Below are 6,332 nucleotides of genomic sequence, written 5' to 3' on the forward strand. Positions count from 1 at the left end.
CAGCTCTGGGCTTTGTGACCACCTAGAGGGGTGGGATAGGGAGGGTGGGAGGGACATGCAAGAGGGAGGAGATATGGGGATATATGTATATGTATAGCTGATTCACTTTGTTATAAAGCAGAAACTAACACACCATTGTAAAACAATTATACTCTAATAAAGATGTTTAAGAAAAAAAAAGAAATAAGAGTGACAATGGTTACTAATACTGTACTGCATATTTGGAAGTTACTAAGAGTGTAGATCTTAAAATTCACAAGAAAAACATTTTAACTATGTCTGGCAACAGATGTTAACTAGACTTATTGTGGTGATCATTTTGCAATACATGCAAATATCAAATTATGTTGTACACCTGAAACTAATATAATGTTCTGTGTCAGTTACACCTCTATTTAAAGAGAGAAAAAAAAGAACAGAAAACGTAAACTTTATTTTATGTGTAGATGTAGATCTAGTTAATTATAGTTAACTCAGGAAGAAAGTCAGAAGGGAGGGGGGAATAAAGAAACAGATGATTGGGAGTCTGAGACAATGAGGAAAGTCAAGTCAGGAAGTGATTGAAAGGCATGGAAAAAGTAGCAAAGCAGAAAAAGATACAAGGAAAGATCACATAAAAACCCACCAAGAGGTGGATAGTCAGGTCAGGCACACAGACCCCTCTGCAGGAAGCCCACTAGGAGTGTCCCTCTAAGTGAATTGCTGTTGCTTTTTCACATCTCTAGGGGGAAGTCAGATGGCCTGCAGTTGACTCAGGTATTCTGTCCCTCTGTTTTAAAAATGTTTCTCACTTGGCTTGGATCCATTCTCTCTGGAAAGAGACTGGCAAAGCAGGTAGGTCAAATTTCATTTTACAAACATGGATTGCAAAGCATCATCTTAGTGCCCATACAGATAGAAAAATGAATAAAAGAGGCTCTGTCCCTGCAGCAAAACGGTTCGGGCCTCAGGCTGTGAAGTGGGATGCAGCAGTGAGTCTGCTCTCAGAGGGGGCGTGGCCGGTAGGCTGGGAGGTAGGTTTGGGGCTCAGAGGTAGTGATGACCTGGAGGGAGGTTCTTTATAGTACACACTGGACTGGGCTTTTCCTGCCAAAAGGTGGGGCCAACTTAAGGCTAAAGAGGCCTGCAGGGGCTCTTGTCATCCTTACAGCCATTTACCGTTAACGGTCCCGTGGTGACTGCCGTAATGGTTGTGTTATCCATATTTGGGGCTATAATCTGCTTCCTTCCAGAAATACACAAATGAGGGAAATAATATTGCCCTCTTGGAGTTAAACCCCCCTCAAATCCACTCAACACATAGAGGATGGAACCGAGAGAAGCACATTTACCGGAGGAGGAGTGCAGAGAACACTGCATGCATCCCAAGAGTGTGTGCCTTTTACATGTTGTTCCCTTTGCTGGAACGCCCTTCCCTGCATCTCTAGCTACCAAAATACTACCACCCCATGTAGCATTCTCTACCCTCTAGAAGTATGTGTTTGACTTTGTTGTAGTCCATATTTTATTCTATCTTGGAGTAGAGTTTGTGGTTACATGTAAGTCTTCCTTCCTATAATACAAACTCCTTGACCATAGGAAACAGGTCTTACTCCACACTCTCTGCATATCATGGTTGGTCAATAAACATTGTTAAATGAGAAACTGAGTGAATATGGGATAACCCCTCACTATGCACTGAAAGGTCTGGAGACCGGTCCCAGTACTGCACATTCCTAGAAAGAATGCATTCCTACCAGTAGCCAATCACAAAAAAATCACACATTGATTTCAATCCATGGTATACTATTGTTACTTACTTGCCCGAGGAAAGGTCTGTCCTAGGTTGGGATACCCAGAAACAGCCTTAGAGGGGGATTCTCGTCCTTGTGATATGTTGAGGAAGTGCTCTCAGGAGAAAAGATGAGAGGAAAGAAGGAGATGGGAGGTGGTGCAGGGACACTAAGCAAGGATGCAGTCTCAGCTGGAGACCAGCGTCAGCCCGATCCCACGCAGCACAGGAACATTAATTGTCCCACTGAGCTGGTCTTCCATGAAGTAAGGAGACTGGCCTTTTGTACCCCCATGTCAGCTTGACTTTGTCTGGGGGTTCCCTTGGGGGTGGGCGTAAGCCTCTGGGAGAGAAGGCTCCCATTGGCCGGGGGCAGTTCTCTAGACTGGGAACAGCTGTGAGCTGCCAGCAGCCACATTCACAGCAGCTAGAGGGTGGGTGCCCAGGTTCGGCTAAGGAAATCTGGGCCAGAATTTTTAATCCATTTACAGTGAATCTCTGGTGGTTTCCAGGAGCTCCCCTCCCCTAGTCTTCCTTTCTCTTTCCTTTTCTCCTTCTTGGCTAGCCCTACAGGGCCCTGGTTTCAACTGGCTGGTACCACGACTGATGGCACTGAAAGGGCCACAGGGAATTCATGCAGCTGATGGTCCCTTACGGCTCAGGTCAAGTTCTGTGGAGAGGCACGCTCACAGAGAAACAAACATTTCATCCACTAATACCGTTCACCTTTCATAGTTTAACCTTGAACTGTCCTTCAGCTGAAAGATCTCTTCCCACTAGTGGTGAGGAGGAGGGGGTATGCAGGGAACAGAGGAGATCAACAACCTCTTACTGCCACCCATGTAAAGACACCACCTTAGAGTTTCCCCTACCTGGTAAAAGAGATATCGTTCCTGCAACTTTGCGACCGTAGTCAGGGTTCAATCTAAGCTGCTATAATAAGCAGACCCCAAGGTTGTCGAGCAAGACAGATGTGTATTTTTCTCTCACAAAACAGCCTGGAGGAAGCTGAGGGCTGGAGAGGTGACTCTGCCCCACGAGGCTGTCTAGGGACCCGGGATCAGGAATGAGAGCTGCATTGCCATCGCTGATATGCAGCTTCGCGGCACAGTGTGCGATGGCTGCCCCAGCTCTTGTCCGCGGCATTAAGTGCACAGTTCAGTGGCATTAAGTACATTCACACTGTTGTGCAACCATCACCACCGTCCAGCTCTAGAACTTCGCCTGTTTCTTTCACGGGCATGATCCTAACTTGGCATAGATCACTTCCACTCACCTCCTTTAGCCAGAAATTAGTCACATGGCTACACCTGCTGGGAGGGAGATGGAACTGAATGTATTCTCTACCCAGACAATTATGTGCTCAGCTGAAACTTGAAACTTCCTTGGTTAAAGGAAAAATGTGCAGCCCTACCAACCCCACTCTGTTTCATCCTCCAAGAGGCTCTGCTCCTTTGCCTGTTCTTATAGTCCTGTGTTTTGTCTCCTGTCTGTATGTTCTTTATGTGTCTGCCAGCATCAGGGCTGGCTGCCTGGGGTCTGGTGCCTAGAAGACACAGCTGCTTTAAACTGCTGGTGGCGGGCCAGGTAGGAGAATTCAGCACATACTGACATGTTCCCAAAAAGTTGAGTCTAGATCAATTTTTGTAAAGAAAATTGTCTTTAACTTATTTGAAATACTTGCACATATAAAGGATGTTTTTGTGAATCGTTTGGTAAAATGGATAATTATTTCTAAAAGATTGGCCACTACCTGATCTGTCGTTCATGTAAATGTGGAGTCAGATTCCTAGCTTGGTATGGGGCTACCTACTGCATTTAGTTAGGTTCTTCTGGTCCTGCTGTGGCAGGTGCGGTTCTGAGGAGAGATGAGGCCACAGGTTTTATTACTTCTTCAAGGTCAGCTGATCCTGGTATCTATTGCTGTATACAAATCATCCCCAAACTTAGGGGCTTAAAGTAACAACAGTCACTTTATTATCTCTTATAAACTATGGGTCTCTGGGTCAGAAATGAAGTAGTGGGTTGGCCTGTCACTTCCAGCTCAGGATGTCTCATGTAGTTGTAATTACATGCTGGCTGGAGCTGGAAGAGAGAAGGGATGAAGCAGCTGGGGGCTGACCGGGCATTGGTCGCTCTCCTCATGCAGGCTCAGGACCTCTGCGTGTGGTTTCTCTACGTGGAACAACTTAGGCTTCCTCACGGCATTGCTGCCCCTGGGCGATCAGACAGCTCCCATGGCCACTAAAGGCTTCCAGAGCGAAAGCACCAGTGAACAATGTGGAAGTTGTGTCTGATGACCTAGCCTTGGAGGTCACATGGTGTTGCTTCCACCGTACTCTATGAGACGGTCACAAAAGCCCATCAGTTTCAAGGGCAGGGGAGATAGACTCCATCTCTTCATAAGAGTAGTGTCCAAGTAGCAATGTAAGAAGAGAACGAGAAATGGGACATGCTATTGTAGCTATCTTTGGGAAAAACAGTCTGTTGTGCCAGCTTTGGCTAATTAAGAGCTTCGTGAGCTCCCTAAGATATGAGGCAGGAATCAGGAAGTCACTTGGGTTTCCCAACTTGAAATTGCTAAGTGTGCTGGATTTTGCTTGTCTCTTTTTAATGTGGAAGATAAGCAGCATTGGTCTGGAGAGAATTGGCTTTTATACAGAAGAGTCATCTGCGGTAGTCTTCTGCTTGGCAGTGAAAGCAGAAGCAGCAGCAGCAGAAGCAAACAGAAGCATCTGGAAAGACTCTGCAAGGATCTGAAATTGGCCACGGTGGTTTTTAAGGAAAAAGCTACTGAAAGTCAGTTTTCCTAAAATGTAATCAGTGTCCTCTACTTATTCAGTTTCTGCTCTTAAGTTCTGTTTACACGTGACCAATATGCAGCTCCTCAACTCTCCTTGCCCTCTCTCTATATCATGGCACTCCTATTTCAGCCACTGGCATCCATTTTTAGTTTCCCAGTTTCTAACTGAGAATCTGATTTCCCATGCTATTGTTTTGAACTTGGCTACACAGGTCGTAAGTCCCTTCCTGCTAGGGTGACCAACTTGTCCTAGTTGGCCTAGGAATTTTCTGGTTTGAGCACTGTAAGTTTTGTGTCCTGGGAAGCCCTTCAGCCCAGGCAAAGCATGATGGTTGGCCGCCCTTCCCTCTATCTAGGGAAGCGTTGCCCTTGGATCAAATGCTCACCTTAAGAGAAGGAGACCTGGGTCATCTGGTGTCCAGCAGGGCCACTGTCTTTCAGCAGTGTGGGGTAGCTTCTCTGAGGAGGGCCTATGAGTTGGGCCAGCAATGATCAACGTTTCTAGTTAAAACTGTAACTGCATGAATTACTCATTAGAAGGGGAGGAATGGAGGTTTTGTAAGTACACGTGCAGCAGTTTGAATGTCGTAGGGAGAGCAGGGAAGTAGAAATCAAAATACCTGGTTTCTGCCATTGAGTGGCAATAAAACCCCAGAGCCAAAGAATTCATCTTTATGAGCCTCAGTTTCTCCATCTGTAAAATGAAAAGATTAGACTAAGGCTTGCTTCCTTTTTTTTTTTTTTTTACTTTTGTTCTAGAACTTCATTCTAGAGGGTAGAATTACTCATTCTCTTCAAGACATGGTCTGGTACCATCATCGTTCCAGCAAGGTTCTCTCCTCCCCTCCCTTCCCCTCTCCTCCCCCTCTCCCCCCACCCCGCCCCTCTTGCCTTCCTGCTTTCTCCATTCCCAGCACCGATCCTTTTCTCCCAATAGGCAACCACATCTGTATGAAAGCTATTTATCTTTGAGTAGGTATGTATGTAGTTTTATAACATATGAGTATTGTTCCATGTATGGATTTTTAATTTTCATATGCTATATTGTGCTATAGACTTCATTTTATTCCTAACTTTTTTTGTACTCAGCACCATTTGCTAGTCTCTAAGGCTCCTTCCGTAGTGACATTTTATGAACCTTGTTTAATATCGCAGAATGCTGTTATCCAGAATTCTACCTAACTGGAACCAAATTATCAGCGAGCTTTCTAGAGTGACAGAAAAGAGAACAAAGTATCTTCAATCCCCCCCCAACCCCACCCCCTGCCAATTGTACCATTTGGCCTGCATGAAGGGAACCAAATGGATGAATATGCAGAGAACATTGCTGGAGAATAGAGGAAGTGTTAGATGGCAAGAGCAGTTATGAATGCACCTCTGGGCTTCCGACTCTGTGAACTATGAGGCCTTCCCCAAACCTCCCGGATCCTCTGAACTCTCACTGGGGGAGCTCACCTCTCCCTGAGGCTGGTGGGCATTTTCCTAGGGGAGGCGGGCAGAGGAGTTCCCTGGCTCTGGCTCATGTTTCACCAGAAACAGAAAAGGAAGGCAGCTGCTTAAGACCCCGGCCGGAGATCCATCTCAAAGAGCGCAGATACCCGCAAGCTCTCACTCCTCCTTCCCGGGCCGAGGACCCGGTGGGCGTCCTGCCCGGAGAGTTCCTGTGGCTGTTGGTGGCTATTAGCAGATCAGTGAGTCGCAGGCTGAGCCGCTGTCTTGGTGGCAGTGAGGCTCCGGGCGCCATGTGTTGCCTGGGAA

At 46.4% G+C, this 6,332-nt stretch overlaps 1 protein-coding gene across 1 annotated transcript in view; it reads right to left on the reverse strand.

The window, feature by feature from the left end:
• LOC309622494 (uncharacterized protein) overlaps positions 1-5,540 on the reverse strand; it is a 96,441-nt gene extending 90,901 nt beyond the window's left edge. The window contains exon 1 of the transcript XR_014240907.1: positions 4,961-5,540. The gene's annotated coding sequence lies outside the window, so the exon portion shown is untranslated. The remainder of the gene's footprint in view (positions 1-4,960) is intronic.
• Between the last annotated feature and the right edge of the window lie 792 nt (positions 5,541-6,332).

The sequence above is a fragment of the Balaenoptera borealis genome, assembly GCF_965194805.1.
Source record: "Balaenoptera borealis genome assembly, chromosome: 2".
Lineage (NCBI taxonomy): Eukaryota > Metazoa > Chordata > Mammalia > Artiodactyla > Balaenopteridae > Balaenoptera > Balaenoptera borealis.